This window comes from Chinchilla lanigera, unplaced genomic scaffold, assembly GCF_000276665.1.
Source record: "Chinchilla lanigera isolate Chin_1 unplaced genomic scaffold, ChiLan1.0 scaffold00004, whole genome shotgun sequence".
Lineage (NCBI taxonomy): Eukaryota > Metazoa > Chordata > Mammalia > Rodentia > Chinchillidae > Chinchilla > Chinchilla lanigera.
In genome coordinates, this window is record NW_004955405.1 from 16,351,850 (window position 1) to 16,370,557 (window position 18,708).

General features: G+C 37.6%; 1 long non-coding RNA gene across 1 annotated transcript; it reads left to right on the top strand.

The window, feature by feature from the left end:
- The first annotated feature begins 4,121 nt into the window (after positions 1 to 4,121).
- On the top strand, positions 4,122 to 9,382 carry LOC106149765. Its single transcript, XR_001236139.1, has 3 exons — positions 4,122 to 4,198; positions 7,166 to 7,271; positions 9,305 to 9,382. It is a non-coding gene; the product is annotated as an uncharacterized LOC106149765 (long non-coding RNA).
- Positions 9,383 to 18,708: the final 9,326 nt, after the last annotated feature.

The following is an 18,708-nucleotide window of genomic DNA, read 5'->3' on the forward strand; positions in this document are numbered from 1 at the left end:
TAACTCATTTGAGAAAATGTATTGATCCTTTATGGGGCCTGTCCCTCATTTTTAAGATCTAGATCAACAAATAAAGCATAAGTGATCCCTGTAAGCAGTTTTTAAAACAGCTTTTATCCACCAACAGTTAAAACAGTTTTATCCACCAACACTGTACCTAAGAATATTTGTTTCTACTTATATACTCCCCAGTACCACATTATTCTCCTATGAACCAATTATCTCTCCTTCTCTCTTCTCCTTCCTCCTTTTTTCCTTCCTTCTTTCCAACATGCCCACTGGGGTGTCACCTATGGAGCTTGGCAAGGCTAAGAAGGGAGCACGTTTTAGACAGGAAATCAAGAGTTCAAGAATAGACAAAGACATTTCATTTTTGAAATGTTTACAGATCTTCAAATGAACATGTCAAGGTGCAGGGATATGTGAGACAGGAGTTCAGAAGAAGGGATTAAGCTATAGATATAAATTTGAAAGTCAACAGTGAATTAATATGCTTGTATCCGTGAGATTTAATAAAATCAGTTGAGTGAATGCAAGTAAAGAAGAGAAATAGCTAAGGACAAAATTCAGGGAACATTTAAAGGTCAGGAAGAGAAAGAGGAAAATAATATTTAAATGTGTTAGTACAATTTTAAAGAGTTGCTTATCCTCGTTGACATTTTATGTATTTTGGAATTGGCATGGAGTGTGGTTTTCTCTTTCCAGAACTTCTAAAAATCTGCTGTCTAAAGTCTAGATAAGTGTCTGATTGAAGTTGCTTAGCCCGATGTTATAAAAGTGGTCCTATTAGTGTGAGTTGAGAACCTGTTTTTAGATAACAAGTCTTCCCAAGGCTGGGCCAATTATAGTACATTGTCCAGTATCCGAAGTACAAAGAACTCAGTGTGTGTAGGGGACGGGACAATGTAAAAAGCAGTTTGGGAGTGAGACAGGGGAGTCTGGGGCTGAAAGTCTTGCAAAAGTGAAAATGTAAGATAAGTAAGAGGGGAGATAAAGGTAACCCCCATAAAGTCAGGAAAAGAAAACCCCCATAAAGTCAGCTTTGTCATATGAGACAAAGTTGGAGGTTGAAGCCTTCTCAAGAACCAGTCTGAATACTTTCTGAAATGTTCCTTTTAAACAGTGGGCAGGAGAGCCAATACCATGTAAGACAGAATCTACCATCACCTTTGTTGATATTCCTGATTCAAAGTGCAGCCATTTTCCCTCAAATGTTCTCACTTTCAATTCTGTTAGTAGATTTACGTCTCCTGCTTCCTTCTAAGAGACAGACTGAAACTCAGATTTAATTAGCATGATCTAATGTCACTGTCCACCAGATGTGACGTTGGTCAACTGCATCACGTATCAGCATTTTGGGGATTATATTGTCATCTCAAAAAAAGCACAAGTTCATATAAATAGCTTATACTGCCAGGGTTTACAAACCATGTGTAAATTTCCCAAATCCTTTTGTGTACAACATTTACTTAATAGTTTGTCTCATCTGGAATATTTGAAAACAGTCCTGCATGATTTAGATGTGATGTCAGGGGAAGTCTTCACAGTTAATTTTCTTCTCCCATGCACAGAAAGACACATCTGACATAATATAACAAATCACACTGCCAAGGTAAGAGTAAATAACAAGCTATAAACAAATAAGAAAGCAAGTCATCAAATGCAAGAGCTTTAGAAACGTGGCCAAGCGGTGTTATTGTGAAGAGGCCCGAGGATGGCATTAAATGATTAGACAGTGAGTCTTTGGCCATCATGTGTGGATGATTGTCTCCTCTGAGACCCCTTTTCTGGGTACTTTGGGTCTGTAAGGTAGATTGGGCTCACTGCTCAGCATAGCAGAATCATCTTTTGGATAAATGATCACTTAAATTAACATTATACTCCCTTATGATTCAAATCAAAGGTATACTCCCAAGAAAGGGGCAACTTCTAAAATTTCTCACAAGACAGTCTTTCCTCTTTTATTTTCTTCAGAGAATCAGAGTACTGGCAGGCAGTCAGCTTTCCTGGGCCATTGCTGACTATGAATGCAGTGTGGCTGGATAAGAGCTGGTCCGCTGGCCTCTTTGGGCAGTGCATCCTGATACTTAGTAAATCAGTGGCACTCTGCAGAGATTCCATTCTTGTAGACCTTGCATCCTATGGCCTTTCACCGCTACCCCAAGCCCACTTCTTATTCACGGGTTCTCTCAGCTCCTGTGTGCATGCTTTGAGGATTCAGGGAGGAGAAACCCTCAGCAGCCCCCAGAACAGTGTGGGGTGCTCTCTGCGGGCTCTTCTCTGGCAGAACAGCAGGTCACTTTCCTCAGCTCCTTTTGGTCGTCTGGCTATAAGGCCAGTTTTCTACCCAGAAAGTAAAACACCAGCCCCCTCTGCTTTTAACATTCCTTTCAAGTGCTGGAGGTTTCTGTCTTCTGCTTCTTCCTTTTCTCTCAAAAACGTGGCTTCTGTTCCCACCACGGCTACTGAGACCACCCTTCCCAAGGCCACAAGTAGCCTTCTAACTGCTCAAGCGTTTGAGTATTTTTAGTATTTTCCCACTGGAACTCTCTGCTTCATTTAGTGCTCGGGTCCCATTATTTTCTACTCACTCTTTTCCTGGCTCCACGTAGGACTTTTTGCCTGTTTTCCTACATTGTTTTTTCTTCAGAGCTGGCATTTATGGGAATTCTGTCCTTGAATTGTTTTTAGTCTCATTATTTCCAAGTCCAGGAAAAACAAATATTTTCCCTGGTTCAGTGCTTTCATTCTCATGTCAAAGCACTTGCTTTCTGTTGCTGCTGAAAAAAAATTTAAATATCCAGATTAGAACTTTCCTCTGGGCTTTAGACTCCACTTTTTCAACCATTTCCTGGGTACTTCAGGCTCCTTAGCATACAACATGTACAAACTGAACTCATGGTTCTTCCCTTGATGTATTTCTTTTTGTTTTGTTTTGTTTTTCTTCTGGTACCAGGAACCGAACTCACGACCTTGCGCTTGCCAGGCAGGAGCTTTGCCACTGAGCTAAATCCTCAGCCCCCCTTGATGTATTTCAGTCTCTGTCCAGCCACTAAGAACCTGGAACACATCTTTAGTTCCTTTAACGCTTTTATCTGCTGTGTTGAAAGAGTCATGAAAGCCTGTGAGTTTCTTCCTCACTTATATCATCTATCAATGGTAAACATCCCTCAGTCTGTCTGTCCGTTTATTTACCTATCATCTCTCAGTCATCCATTGTTGCTGGTCTATTGTAAAAATTTGTCTTTAAAATACATTATAGTGAAATAGTTAAATGTAAATACAAACACACATTTAGGAATAGGGTAAATATTTTCTAGAAAGGGAAAACTAAAAATAAATATATATGTTGTGAGAACCCAAGTTGTTAATTATGGTTGTTATAATTAAGACTCAAATTTAGTGGTAAAATTTAACCAGCTAAAGTAAAAATAAGACTAAGTCCTTTACTTAAGTCTTTTATAAAAGAGAACAAGAGTATTTTAATAATTTAAACTGTAAGCTCTGACTAGCTAAAGCTTTGTATTTACAAAGCTTTGCTTATCTTTCTCTTTAACTCACAGATCTCCATAAATTGGCTCTTTTAACCGGGTCTTTAATTGGCTCTTTAAATTGGCTTTGAGCATTTCATGCTATGAAACCTATTTTTGTAAAAGGAAGATCCTCCTGAAGCTTTTTCCAGCCTGACAGTTTAACATTAGAATCTGTGCTCTCGGTGGCGGATCCTAGTCTTCCTGTTGTCTTACAGTTATATTTCCCAGTGGTATTTCTTATTTTTAAAGGTTGGGTTTCTCTGAAACTTAGTATCTTAAAAACATTAACTGGATTTTAAGCAGACTTTGAACTTCAGTTTGGGTCTAAGCTGTATTCTCTTCTGAACTCAGACATGCTTGGACAAGTTCATGGGCCCACTGGGACTGGCTCACCAGGGCCCTATTTCTTAAGATAATGGAGGACGCTTTAAAAAGAACTGTGCTGTGTCAACACCACTGGTGGGGGTGAGAGCACCAATTATGGTTATTTGTGAATGAAACAATGCCTTGACTGTGATGCTTCTTAGTCTACGTGGAGACAGGAGAAGAAGGATGTGGTAGCGTCTCCTGGCACACAGTATTTTGTAGCAGCTGCGTCATCTCCATCTTTGGCAACAGAGTTGGCAGTTGTGTGCATCTACAGAGGCTTCTAAATAGCAAGAGTGGTAAAAGAAAAAAAGAACCCTCAGGCTGGGGTGCCAGACAGACCTACATTAGAATCCTGTGCTAGTCCTTCTTGCTGAATGGCCTTGAGTAACCTCTTTTATCTCTCTGAGCTTCATTTGATCAAAGTATTAAAAAGAAGACATGTGGAGTATATGAAGCACTCAATAAACAGCAGTTCAAACATAGTATAGAAATAATGAACAAGGGAGGGGAAGATAACATGCCATATAGGAGGTGGGAGGGTGATTTTGAGAGCTCAGGTCAGATACCATTTGGGGCTTTATCAATTTAGGAGAAAAGGTTTGAGAGCGTTGGAATTCTTGACCTATCTGATACACGCAGAACTGAAGAGACCTGTGCCATCTCATTTTCTATCATAGGAATTGTGACCTGACCCAGGGGAACATTAGTTTTTTAAGCAATAGTATGAAATTTTTTTGCATGTACTTTCTTCTACCTCCAGATTTATTAGAGTAGTGTATTATAATCTAGTCTTTCATGTGAGGTTAGAAACTGTTTCTGAGCTCAGACTGTAAGTACTATACAACCATATTTGAGGTTCTGGAATATTTTACAAAGTTGCCCACTCCCTTTTTACTTGAAATGTCTCTTTCTGAGCTTCTGTAAACCCAGCTTCTCCTAACTTTTCTCCTACCATTCAGATTCTTTCCTTCTTGGTTTTCATCTTGGAAACTGAGTTTTTGTCTCCATGGGGTTTCCTCCCTCTTTGAATCTGTTTATCTATCTATCTATCTATCTATCTATCTATCTATCTATCTACCATCAATCATTTATTTATCTTGAGATTATATTAGTTCTTTGGTCTTCTAAATTGTAAAGTGATCTCTAGTATAACCAAAATGGATTAAGTCATGACCTTAACTCTGGTTCTAGAAACTTCTCCTGTGTTGCTTGACCTGTACACCTCATATAGAGAAGGCTTAAAACAGTACTGGTACAATTGAACTAACATTCCAAGGTAGAAACAGTCATAAAAATGAAAGGGGTAGTTTCACACTGGCGTCCTCTTGGCCTTAGGTATCTTCCTACCCAAGGTCTAAGTAGAGTCATTTAAATGGGAAGAAGAGACCCCACAGAGCTGTGTCATGATTTCTACCACTTGTTAGTCACATAGCCTTGGGAAATTTACTTAACTTTGAAGAGGCTTCATTTCTGCATCTTTAAGATAGGAATAGTGGGGGCTGGGGATTTAGCCCAGTGGCATAGCGCCTGCCTGGCAAGTACAATATCATGAGTTCGATTCCTGGTACCGGGAAAAAAAAAAAAAAGACAGGAATAGTGTTTGTACTTTTAACAACTTCTTGTTTCTTAGCTGAATGTGTTATTCTAGGATGTACCTATGTTCTTTAAATAGATTTCATAGATTTTCTTATTGGAATATTTTATTTGAAAGAAGAGAAGACTTTCTTACACAATTATGATGATGTTGAGTGGTATCTTCCCTTAGCAATATTTCATTTTAAATTTCCTCTTCCCTACTGGTTTAATCCAGCTTGCTGGAGCCTGTATTGTATTGTATTGTTACCTTGGTAACCTAGCCTTTACATCATTGGTTAGAATGCCCCAAGGTTGTCCATTATATTCCAGCATCCTCTTATCCTCACAAAAAGTGTCCAACATACTAGAATTATTTTTTAACTCTTACTAGTCTGTTGCCCATATTTTAAAATTTGATGTCAATTCTTGTACTTGAATTGTTTTGTAAGATTTTTTTTGGTGTGGAAGCAGAAAATTTTCCCATTTTGTTTTGAATGCTAAGTTTTTGGGATCTCTAGATTTTATGACCCAGAAGTGTATTTGTTGTTGACAAAAGAAATAATCCAAAGATTTCCCCCCTTTCTTCCAGCATGCATTCTGCGGCAGTTCAAGGTGAACGTGTCCATTGTCTCTCTGGAATTGCCACTGTACTCAAATAATGAAATAAGTTGAAAACAAGTTGAAACCTGTTATTTCCAGTTGATGCAGTCAGTTTTCCCTTTTCTTACTACTCTGCCTCCTTTGGGAATCTGGACTGCTTGACCTCAGTAAGAGGATGGTGATAGCTTTTCTCACTCTCAATATTGGCCTTCCTGATGTTATTATTAAATCACTTTGTTTCCTCTTTCTCTAAGCGCAACAAAGTGGGATGATCAGGTATAAATGATCTGTCTTATTGCCCTTGAAAAACTATTCTTATTCTTTATTTTTGTTTTATAAAAAACTGAATATAGATATACAAAATATAATAACAAGTTAAAAATAATGTTTCACTGGGACATATCTCTGAATCATTTAAAAATATTTGTTATGTATATTCCTCTTCCCTGTGAATATAACCTCTTCAGTGCTTTTTTCTTAGCCACTTTTCTCTTTCCAAATGAACATGTAAATGAAACTACACACTTAATTTCCCCAAATAGATCTTTTTATTTTACCAGCTAGTTACCTTAAATAGATATCAAAGTAAGGGGTAAAACTGTTCCTTGGGGAGATTAAGAAGTGTGGTATTTATTACCAGATTCTTTCTTTTGGAAAACTTAGTACATGAAGAACATATGATATAAGGCATGCACATGGCTAAGTATCCAGTTATCCTTGAAGTCTTCTGTATTATCTGGCCCTGTAGTTCAGAGAACAGTTCGTGTGCTATCAGGAAGGAAGCATTCCTCTTCCAGACAACACATCTCTATTATTCCAGCTGGGCTGTGTAAATACACCATGCACATCTGTGGGCCTCCAGGTCCTTATCTACAAAATGAGCATAAGCTAGTAACACAGTTCCTACCTACTTAAAGTGTTATTATGAAGATTTTATGAAAATATGGAAAAGTATGTTAGCCTCAAGAAGAATACAGAAAGAAATAAGAAATGTTGGCCATATGCCAGATGATATAATGAAGAGTTAAAGTTCACATAAGAGTCACTATATCACATTTATAATTTTTTTTTTTTTTTTTTTTTTGTAGTACAAAGAGGAGCTGACTATGTTTCGGAACTGACTTGCATGTTTTCCACTGTCAACATCTCAACGCTCCTCAAGTTTTGAGAAGATTTTTTGCATATATGTGAAATGTAAGGCACTTGGTTATGTTCTCTTTGTCTTACCATTTTCTACCATTTGAGGAGCAAATTCCTTTTCTGTGTTATATGTTCACTTTTTTTTTTCAGTAGTGGGAATTGAACTTAGGACCTGTGTACTGAGCTATACCCCAGTCCTTTTTATTTTTTATTTTGAGACAGGGTCTCTGGGCTCAAACTTGTGATCTTCTTGCATCAGCCTCCCAGAGTGTTGGGATTATAGGTGTTTACCATCATTCATGGCTACGTGTTGCAACTCCTTTAACAATGCAGATCACTTTGGTTCAGCCCCTTCCTCCATGCTCAGAGGCATTCAAATGATATGGTACTGTGTCATGGACATTGCCTTTGGCACTGAAAGACTCAGGAGCAAGGGAGAACCCACACAGTGTGTCCAGTAGTTGTTCTTGGCCAGGGGCTTGGGAAGGGTCTACTGTAGCCCTGTCCCCAGTGCTCCAGGGTCTGGTATGAACATCACCCTACTGCAGAGTATATTGCCTTAATCTTTGCTGCTGGGAAAGGTGAACCAGAGTTGGCTTACATATTGCCCTATCTAGTTTGGCTTAATTGGCTGGACTTGAGAAGGAGCACTCCTGACCTGCTACACCACTCACTATGCCTGGTACATTCCAAGATTAGAGGTTTCAAAAGGAAATATCTTCATTTTAAATAACTCAACAAGATAGAATGTGTGTGTGTGTGTGTGTGTGTGTGTGTGTGTGTGTGTGTGTGTGTGTTTGCAGTGCTGGGGATTGAACCCAAGGGCCTTCACACTGAGATACATCCCAACTGCAATGCCCAGGCTAGGTTCCAACTTGGAATTCTGTCTTAGTCTCCCAGAGTGCAGGGATTACAGGCATGTGCCACCTCACCAAGCTTGCATGTGCTTTATTTTGTTTTCCTTCACAATTTTATGCATTTAACATACAATTTTCCTACTCATATCTAACTTTATGCACTTCTTAATTTTTTAATTAGATTTTTTATTCTTTATTTTATTCTCTTTTTCTTTTCAATTTTCTTCCTTTTTCTCTTCCTGCTGTTATATTTTTATTAATTTTACTTTCATTAATATTTGTATTCTCTCTGCTCCTTTTTTCTCTATAGTTATGAGTGTTATAGATTTTTTTAAAAAGTGTATTTTTACTGTCTCCCTATATCTGGTTGTTTCTAAGTTGCTATTGCTATGGTTGGCTGTTTTCTCTTCTCAAAGTAGCTACAGATTGAACCTAGTACTTTGAACATGGAAAGAAGACACTCCCAACAGATACACAAATTTTAACATAAAAGCACAGGCATTCTTCACAAAGCTAGGAAAAAAATCCTAAAATTTAAGTAGAAGCACAACATACCCCAAATAGCCGAAGCAGTCATGAACAAAAAGAACGATGCAGAAAGCATCACAATACTGGATTTAAAAATATACTGCACAGCCACTGTAACAAAAATAGCACGGTACTGGCATAAAAAGAGACATTGGACATCCACTAGTAGAAGATGGAAACCAGATCTTTGTATCCTACACTATTTCCTACACTCACGATGAATCAATGTACCCTACACTCAAAATGGTTCAAAAATATAAGACCTGAAACTTTAAAAGTACTAGAGGGACACATAGGGGAAACACTTCCAGATATTGGTGCTGGCAAGGATTTCTGCAACAGGATTCCTGTAACTTAGGAAATAATAGCAGGAATTGACAAATGGGACTGCATGAAGTTAAAAAACTACTACTGCACAGCAAAGGAAGCAAACAACAGAGTGAAGAGACAGCCTACAGAATTAGAGAAGATCTTTGCCAGATCTAGATATTTATGTCACAGTGAGATAATATCCAGAATATATAAAATTAAAAATTTTTTAGCATTGGTAGAACAAGCAACCCAATCAATAAATAAGCAAATGAGTGGAACACTTTTTGAAAGAAGTTCAAGTCACCAATAAATATATGAAAATGTTCTCAACATTCTAAGCCATCAGGGAAATGCAAATAAAAACTACATTGAGATTCTGTCTCATTCCAGACAGAATGGCTACTATCAAACCAAGAAGAAACAAGTGCCAGTGAAGATGCAGAGAAAAATGCACCCTTACAAACTGTTGGTGGGAATATAAAGTAGTGCAGCCACTACAGAAAACAGTATGGAGATTTCTCAAAGAACTAAGAATAGAATTACCATATGATCTGGCTGTACTATGCTTTTTTTTTTTTTTAGTACTGGGAATTGAACTCCTGACCTTGTGCTTGCCAGGCAGGCATTGTGTTGCTGAGCTTTATCCCCGGCTCCTGTACTGGTCTTATATATATGCCCAAAGGAAACAAAATCAGTATACCTTAGAGGTGTCTGCATGCCTGTGTATATTGTGGCACTATTCACATGGAATCAGCCTAGATCTCCATCAGGGGACAAATGATAAAGAAAATATAGTATCCATACAGAATGGAGTATTAGGCAGCCACAAAGAACAAAATCATGTCACTTAACATGATGGCCTGAATTACCATCTGTTTTACTGGTTGGTAATTCAGGCCATCATGTTAAGTGAAACAAGTTGGACTCAGAAAGACAAGGATCATGTTTTCTCCCATACATGGAATTTTAACATGGTGACATGAAAGTGGAAGGGGTTTTATTGCAGAAGGAGAAAAAGACTCGGGTAGGGAGAGGGAGAATGAGAGGAGAGAAGAGAGGGTGCATCCGATCAAAGCACATTACACATATGTATGGAGATGCCACAGTGAAACATGTTATTTTATACAACTTATGTGTGTTAATAACTATAATAAAAAGAAATAGTGTGAGGAAAAGGCAAAGTGAAATAATACCCAAGAATGGTTATAATTAGTTTCTAAAAGGGAACAGAGAGATGGCTTTTATTTATGGCCAAGGCTAGCTAATATCTAGGAAGGTTTTCTCTATCTGAAACTATTCTTATACAAAAGGCTATATTCCAAAGCATGTCTGAGTGATTGTCCAGGAAGTCATTGAAAGATATCATGGAAATGGTCAGGGGTACATATTCTTATTTAAATGCAAGGTCTGCACATGCTTGCTATGAAGCATCTTCAATCTCACAATCATAACTCTGTTCCAGTGAACAAATACAAATGAAAAGTATGCTTTTGAGGCACACGAAAAACTTTGATATACTGGTCAAGGAGCTTAATCCCTCAAATAGATCTTTTAAGTGTGAGACTAATTCTTTTCAACTCTTTAGTGCTCATCCTGCTATCTTTTAAACATTTATAATATTATAATAGTCCACAGTAAATGATAGGCTCTTTGCTGCTTTGAAAGCACGCAATACAAACAGGATACGACATAAAGATATAGAGACAGAGACATATTTATAGAGACAGACAGACAGTGAGACAGTGAGAGAGAAAGATTAATTGGCTGATTTGTGGCCTTGGTCTCCACTCTCCTAGTCTTCAGGACAATACATATCCTACCTCGGACCTTCCTGCCTCAAGGGTTGGTGTGGCATAGCTCCAGACTGGAATGCAGGCAGAATCAATCTAACAATTAATAATTGCTTGGGTAATCTGATTTGGGGTCACCTTTTATAAGGGCTTCTGGGAGATGGCAATATTTCACTCATTTGACATTCAACAAATACTTACTAAGCACCTGCCACGTATTAGATAATCGTGTAAATTCAGGACACAAGAACTTTTATGTAGTGTGCCTGTTTAAATTTTGGCTGCTACAGTGCTATTTAGAATCTCAGAAAGCTTCATAATTTTGTTTTGGGAAGGATCTCTCTCTGTTTATTGTATGTAGATTTGTATGGGAGGAAGATACAGAGTTGTGCCTCTTACTATAGAGCTGAGTGGAACTAGGAGGTCTGGAGCAGGAATGCACTCTCTGGAGCCAGTTACAAGCTCCATACAGACTTGAGTGATTAAATCAAACACAGAAGTGGTCTTGGGGCTCAGTCATTGCAGCATTGCTATGGTGATGACACAGATGTTCCTAATCTGAAGCTACTGCTCATTTTCCTTTCTCAAACCTCTAAACTCTTTTCTGTCCAGAGCCTACCACTCTCACCTGTCAGTTCTGTGAATCTATCAATCTCACCTCCATATGATTCTAATACATTTCCTTATGTTTAAGTTAGGCAGAATTTGTTTCAGCCAAGGGCCCTTACTGATGTATCCCAGCCCAGACTAATAATGACTCCAGCATCTCCCAAACTGTAAGGACCAGGCATTCTTCAGATTGACTCAAATAGTTGACTATCGCCTGGCTTGCATTTATGCCCAAGCACATCTACTCACACCACACTTGTGTGGTGGAGCTCAGAATTTTGTATGATGTTGGTGTTGGCATCACACGGACTTGGGGTCTTTTAGGCAAGAAGACCAAGATGGACTCCATGTCACAAACAGAAAGGGAAGGAGAGAAGAGAATGGGCCTCACAGACCAGTGTCAAAGGAAAGAGCAGCAACACCTTGCTCAGCCCCAGGATGAGAAAGGCAGTGGAAGTGAACACAGACATCCTAATATTTTTGAGATGAGTAAGAGAGAAAAAGGGAAAATGAAATTCACACAAGTCTTGAAAAGATTGTGTGGGGATGTGACCAGAATTCTATGAGCACTCAGTGACATGCCTAAAGCCTTACCCTTGGGGAACCCAAGGAGTCTAATCGAGCGTTTTGGGAACATTCATTACAGAACTCCTGGCTTCTTTAATCCGCTCACACAGAGGTACTGAAAAGGCTTCTTGTTCTAGGCCAGATCCGGTAGAGATTGCAGGACAAGAGTGCTGCATGCCCTTGTGGTGTGTGTGTGTGTGTGTGTGTGTGTGTGTGTGTGTGTGTGTGTGTAAAACGGAGGCAGAAACAGAGAAAAGACTAAGTTGCAAATTCTTCAAGACTTCCTTTTATGAAAGAAAACCCTTACTGAAGCTTTTTATTCTCATCATCCCTTTAATTTTGGCCCTGGCTCTCCCTGGTTCTCCAGACCCTGTGTAGCTGGGGATGGTGGCACACACCAGTAATCCCAGCACTCTGGGAAGCTCAGGTAGGAGAATTACAAATTCAAGCTTGATTGCAATTTAGCAAGAGAGAGACCCTGTTTTTCTCTATTTGTTTTCTTGAGAAACTACTTTGAAGATATCAATAAGTAAGACAACCATTGTTAATTTCCTACAACTTTGTCTGTTACTCTGTTTTGTTTGTATTGTTCTTATGCTTTTTGGTAAATGGATGGCTGTTTGTGGGGGCACATATATGGGGGCACATATATCGCTGTGATATGACATTTTCAGATCTTCTGGGAAAATACCCAGAAGGGGAATGGCTGGGTTGAATGGGACCTCTGGACCTAAGGGAGACCCTGTCTCCAAAAATAAATAAAATAAAATTAAAATAAAAAGAACTAGGGATATAGCTCAGTGTGAAAGCCCTGAGTTCAACCCTCAGCACCAAATAAGCAAGCTGCGACAACAACAATCTACTGAGCTCTTCCTTTTTTATTTTAAGAAATAAAAGAAGGAAAACGTATTAAAAAACAGACATCCATTTACAAAATAGCATAAGAAAAATACAAACAAAACAGAGTAACAGACAAAGTTGTAGGAAATTAATAATGGTTGTTATCTTACTTATTGATATCTTCAAAGTGGTTTCTCAGGAAAATAAATAGAGATATACAAGATTGATCAAACAAGTAATCATTAACTGTTCCTTTCTGTAGAGCAATAGAAGACAGTAGTACAACTATGTTAGCTATTCTGTATATACATACTTACATAATTTCCCCTTCTTTCCCTTCTCTTTTCCCACACCCCAGTTGCCCTTTACTTTTGGGCATTTTCCTTTCATTTCACAGTGTCTATCATACCACCTAGTTTTTATTCACTCTTTCAGAAATTACACTAGTGAGACAATACAATTCTTACACATGCAGGTCTGATTTATTTCACTTATGAGTATGGTCTCTAGTTGTGACCATTTACCTATAAATCTTCAAGTTTGTCTTTCTTTATAGCTGAGTAATAGTCCATTATATAAAAGTACCACAATTATTTTATCCAATCTTCAGTGGATGGACGTTTGGGTTGCTTCCACAGTTTAACAATTAAAATTGTGCTGCTATGAACATGGGGGCACATATATCACTGTGATATGACATTTTCAGATCTTCTGGGAAAATACCCAGAAGGGGAATAGCTGGATTGAATGGGACCTCTGGACCTAGTTTGATGAGGAATCTCCAAACTGATTTCCACAGTGGTTTCACCAGTCTGCATTCTCACCAGCAGTGGAGAAGAGTTCCTATTTCTCCACAGCCTCATAAGCATTTGTTATTGGTTGATTTCTTAATGCCAGCCATTCTTACTGGGGTGAGATGAAATCTCAGTGTTGTTTTAATTTTCCCCTCGCAAACCCTGGTGTTAGCAGGAGTGTGGATCCCTTGAGACAGTCTCCTGTGTCTGGGCTCTTCTTTAGCTCTGCTTTTGGCTCTTGTCTCCAGATTTTTTCTATATCCTTTTTGGGGACTTAGACATAATCAATCTGTGCTAATTTTTCCCCTGCAAACTAATTATCCTACTATTTCATTCAGTGAGAAAGCTATTTTGAAAATCTTATTTTCCTACCCAGAATTGCATAGCCAGTTTGGGAGCTTCAAATATGTATGATCCCAGGAAAATTTGGGGATTAGAAAAAAACTCAGACATGTAAAATTTTCAAAACCCTAAAGAAAGTTTCCAAAGTGAATATATTTTCATTGTAGATATTTTTATCTCTCCAGTACAGTTTCACAGGAGCTCTCTTTACTATTCTTTACAAAGTGCTTTTTTTTTTTTTTTTTTGCAGTAACTGATTTTCAGGTTCAGTCTTTTTTCAAAAATGCTTTTCTGTTGATTTTAAGCCACTTCAACTGCATAAGTTATACAAGCGTGAAAAGTTTTTTTTACTCTAAAAAAAGATGCTCCAGTATATTTTTTGTACACCTATTATAGGCGAAGGATAAAAACAGAAGCTGGGCATTGATGCAGACTTGGAAGATATAGAAAGAACTAAGAAAACTTATCCCTAATTGATTTCATAATCAAAGCTAGGAATGACAAAACAAAGCTCCAATTTAGGGAGGGAACTTTAAAAATTACATTTACATTCTTATTGTCATAATTCTCATTTACATTCTTATTTACATAATTTACATTCTTATTGTCATAATTCTCTTTTCTCCTTCAGATATTGAAGGAAACACAAAAATTCCACTGTGAAGTTATATAAGATCTAAATAATACAATGTGTCTATAATATAAAAAGAATACTTCTTGAGTTTTTAAGGTTTCGTTTTTGTCAATTAATATTAGTTCTCTAGGAAATATGTTGCACGGTGGATTCTTACTGAGTTTAAGAAATTCAGAACGGAAAAGAAATTTAAAATTTAACTCCTATCTTTAAATACAATCTCTTTCTCTCTCTGTGTGAATACATGAACATATATTGAAATGAACACATGAGACATATGTGAGGTTCAGTATATATAAACCATCATTTGGGAAATTTCTAGGCATTACTGAATTCCCCGATGTCTCTTAGAACCAAAATGTCTGTTTCTAATAAGATTATTGATATAAAGGCCAAATGAAACCAAATTTCACAGGGAAGACACAGAACTGATTGAAAGAGTTGGTTGATTTAACAGTTTTTAAAAGAATCTCTGGTATTGCTTCTTTTAATGAAGAACATGTGTCCTCGCACATGTGACTGTGGGAAACTTCATTACCAGAGGTAGAAAGAGCCTAGAGATTACCCTTGAGCATGGATTCTTTCTCCTCTGTTTATCATCAGAACTTTGTCTCTGGATCTCGGTTGTCTTCCTTCCTGTTAGGCACTGCAAAGTGGGCTGGAGCTCTCCATGAATCACGGGGAGAAGAATCCTCTTACTTTTAAAGTCTCTGTACCAGTGAGGGCTCATTTGTCAGCAAGCAATGCAGGGCTCACATAATACAGACTTTAAACACAAAGGTCTTTAATTTGCTAAACAGTGAAAAGTCTGGAAGTAGGTAGTTCGAGATTTGGGGCAGAAGCCCAAAGGTTATATCAAAGAACCAGAGCTTTTCTGTTCTGTCATCTTCAGCTTGTTAGTATGCGGGTCTTTAATCTACAAGATGGCTGCTGAGGAAACACTGTGGCCTGCTGACATCATGTCTGATTCAGACAATGGGTTCTCTGTCAGGAGGACAAATCTCTCCTAGATTATCTCGTTAGACTTCTGTTTGATTCATTCACAAAACTGGATTGTATGGGTCCCCACCGCCACAGCTGCAAGGAATATTGGCAACAACGATAGGCAAAAGAAGATAGGGTTGCTATGTTTGGATTAGAAGACAAGGAGTCACCTCCTAGAGTTGGGCATATTGACCCCCTTTTTTCCTTGTAAAACTATGATTCCCTTGGCAAGAAGAAGGGTGAAGTATTGCTGTGCAACCAAGATTGCTAGTTTCCCAGGCTATGACTTCATTGTCTTTTCCCTCAGTCTTCTGTGTCTTAGCAGAAGGAGTCTTCAGAATCAGGATCTCACCTCAGCTGGTGTTCTAGACTTCAATCAGATATCCTCCTAATTATGGATTCACAGAAGAAGGTAGGCTATTTTTCAGTACCAGTGCTAAACTGCCATTCCATAACTTGTCATATATGATTCATAACTTCATGCTTCTGTGCTTTCTCAGATATTTTTTTTGATTTTAAACCTATTTTTTTATTTTAAGAGGTTCCAGCTTCAGAAGATGCCTTTGCCTTTCCTCCCTTCCCCTATGGATGCTTCTGTGTACAATACTAAAAGGGAAAACTCTGTTGGTTATCTCTGGTTTCTGAGTCAGCCTCTGTCAGGAAATAGTTTGTGATGTAGAATATCTGTGTTCTCTAGTTTCTACTGTGAAGTACTCTAGTGGCTGTTCCATTTTCACATAAAGTTGTAATAATATGTACAATGGTTCAACCAAAATTGATTTTTCCTTGTGGAAGTCATTTTTCAAAGAAGTTTGTCACTGTTTTTTTTTTTTTTTTTTTAAATACTATTGGACCATGTTTATAAAAAAGCAGTTTGAAACTCACTTTTGTGTAATAGTTTTTTTCCCAGACAGAAGAAATAGATTTAAAAAATTCACATTATTCATTTATTGGTAGGTATGAAAATTATCTATTTTGATTTTGTTTGTACCCTAACAATTGATTTAAAATAACTGAAAATATGGATAAACTAGTAAGTTATTCATGATAGAGGGTGCCATGTAATATTTATAAATCAGTAATTTGCTACCAATATAATATTACATCTTGTGCACAATCTTGGATATTCCTACAATTCAAGATGAAGAAAAATGAGATATAAATGAAAAATAATGTATCGGTTTTGAAGTTGATGTCCTTCTTTCATTTTTTTTGTATTAGATTTCCTTCTTTTTTGAATGAGAAATGTTCTTTTATTCTCCTATCATTTATTCATGTTCAATTTAATATCATTGCTCCAAGAGCAATTATCTTCCATAATGCATTGTTCTACTGTTTTAATCACCTAAAATCAGATGCAGGTAATCATGGCAGAGTCTCAGTGTGCAAGTTCAGGAGGTAGCTGATGTTGAATAAAATTAATTTAATGTTAAAAAATAAGATTCTCTTAATATGGGATCCCAAATATTATTTATTGACTAAGCAAAAACATCAAAAAAACTGCTTAAATTTTCCTGCATTCTAAACCTTGTCTGGCAAAACTAGGCTAAAATGAAGGCAGAGGTAGGAGGTTATGTATTTCTTTTCTTTATTTTCTTGAAAGCCATACAGCTCAGGATACAACAGAACTAAACAAAATAGATACTGATTGAGAAGGAAAACTTAGAACCTAGAAAGGCAGACTAACTGTCCATATGCCAAACCGCTCGCATTGTAAGGCTTGGTACTTCTGAAGGAAGATTTAAAAGGCGACAGAGAATTCCAAATTGGGAACCCACAGAGACATCTGGTATCTTAGAACTTTCCACTTTCCCTTGGCAGATATTTCAGCTAGTTTTCCCACCTTGGTCAGAGTGTATAGTTCCTTCTTGTGCTTATTCTAATTTTGACATATTCTCTCTGTTTCACTGTTACTGTGAAAAGGCTGTACTTTCAGGACCAACTATTTAATGCTAGCACTTAGGTCATTTAGCAATTTCTTAGAAGAGCAAATAGTGGGGCAGAATTTCATTAACATAATGCGTACACAGATTTCTTTCTTTCCTTTTTTTTTGATTTCTGGCATTTACGTATTTTTCTAACTTTTGGTCTTCAAACAGATGCATGTGTAACAATATGACAGACGAATTGAGTGGAGAAAAAGAATTGCTTTTCAAATGTTCATGCTTGTCATCAGTGTGAATAAGGTGACTTTGCAAAAGTAACCAAGAGGGGCATCCTCATGCTGCTTGGGCCTTACAACTCTCTCGTTAGTAGTAGGCCTGTAACTACTTGAAGAATTCATTAGTTTGGATCCAGCATGCCCAATATGGAAAGGAGGATAGAAAGAGGATGTGAGGAGCCTGGTGAGGCTTTGGGACAATTAGTCTGACGAATGTTCTAAGAAGTGTGTATCAAGATTACTGAAGAGCAACGAGGGCTCACTTGAAAATGAAAGGTGTGAATGTTTAGTAGTGTCAACCACCTCTATTTAATGACACTTGCTAAGAGTATCTAAATGGTATTTATTTTAGAACTGAAAGGGAACATTTTATCCAGCTTTCTCAAATGACAGATGAGGAAACAAATCAGTGAAATGAATTGCCCACATGTACGTTTTAATTTCTAGAGCACATCTGAAGGTAATGTACAGATAAACCCAAATATTTCTCAGGAATTTCAAAGTATACTAAACTTTAACCAGATTTTAGAATTTCTTATGATTTTTCTTGCTCTTGTTCTCTCAGTGAAGATCCTAGAATTTAATTAAAATTACATCCTATGAACCTACCTGAACAAAGGTTGAGATTTAGTAGATGATCTTTTTAAATTTTTAAAATTCTGCATCTATATTTTATTAAACAATTGATTCAGTTTTATCATGTTCTAAGATGTCCATAAAAATTTTTATGTTTTCTGAGAACACTTTGAGAAACAGATTGAAGAGTTACTAGTACCAGTATTTCTATGAGAGCAGTAACTACTACCTGTGCCACTTCCTTAACTGCAATGCTGCTCAGTACCAATTCCATATGTTTATATCATTTAATCCTCATACTGTGAAAGAGGTAGTGTTATTGCCCCTGTCTAAACAGTGGGCTTGTCACTGGATGTGGTGGCTCATGCCCACAATCCTAGAATTTGAGAAACTGAAGCAGGAAGATTACAAATTTGAGGCCAAATTGGGTGTGGTGGTGCATGCCTATAATCCCAGCACTTGGGAGGCTGAGGCAGGAGGATCTTTGTGAGTTGGAG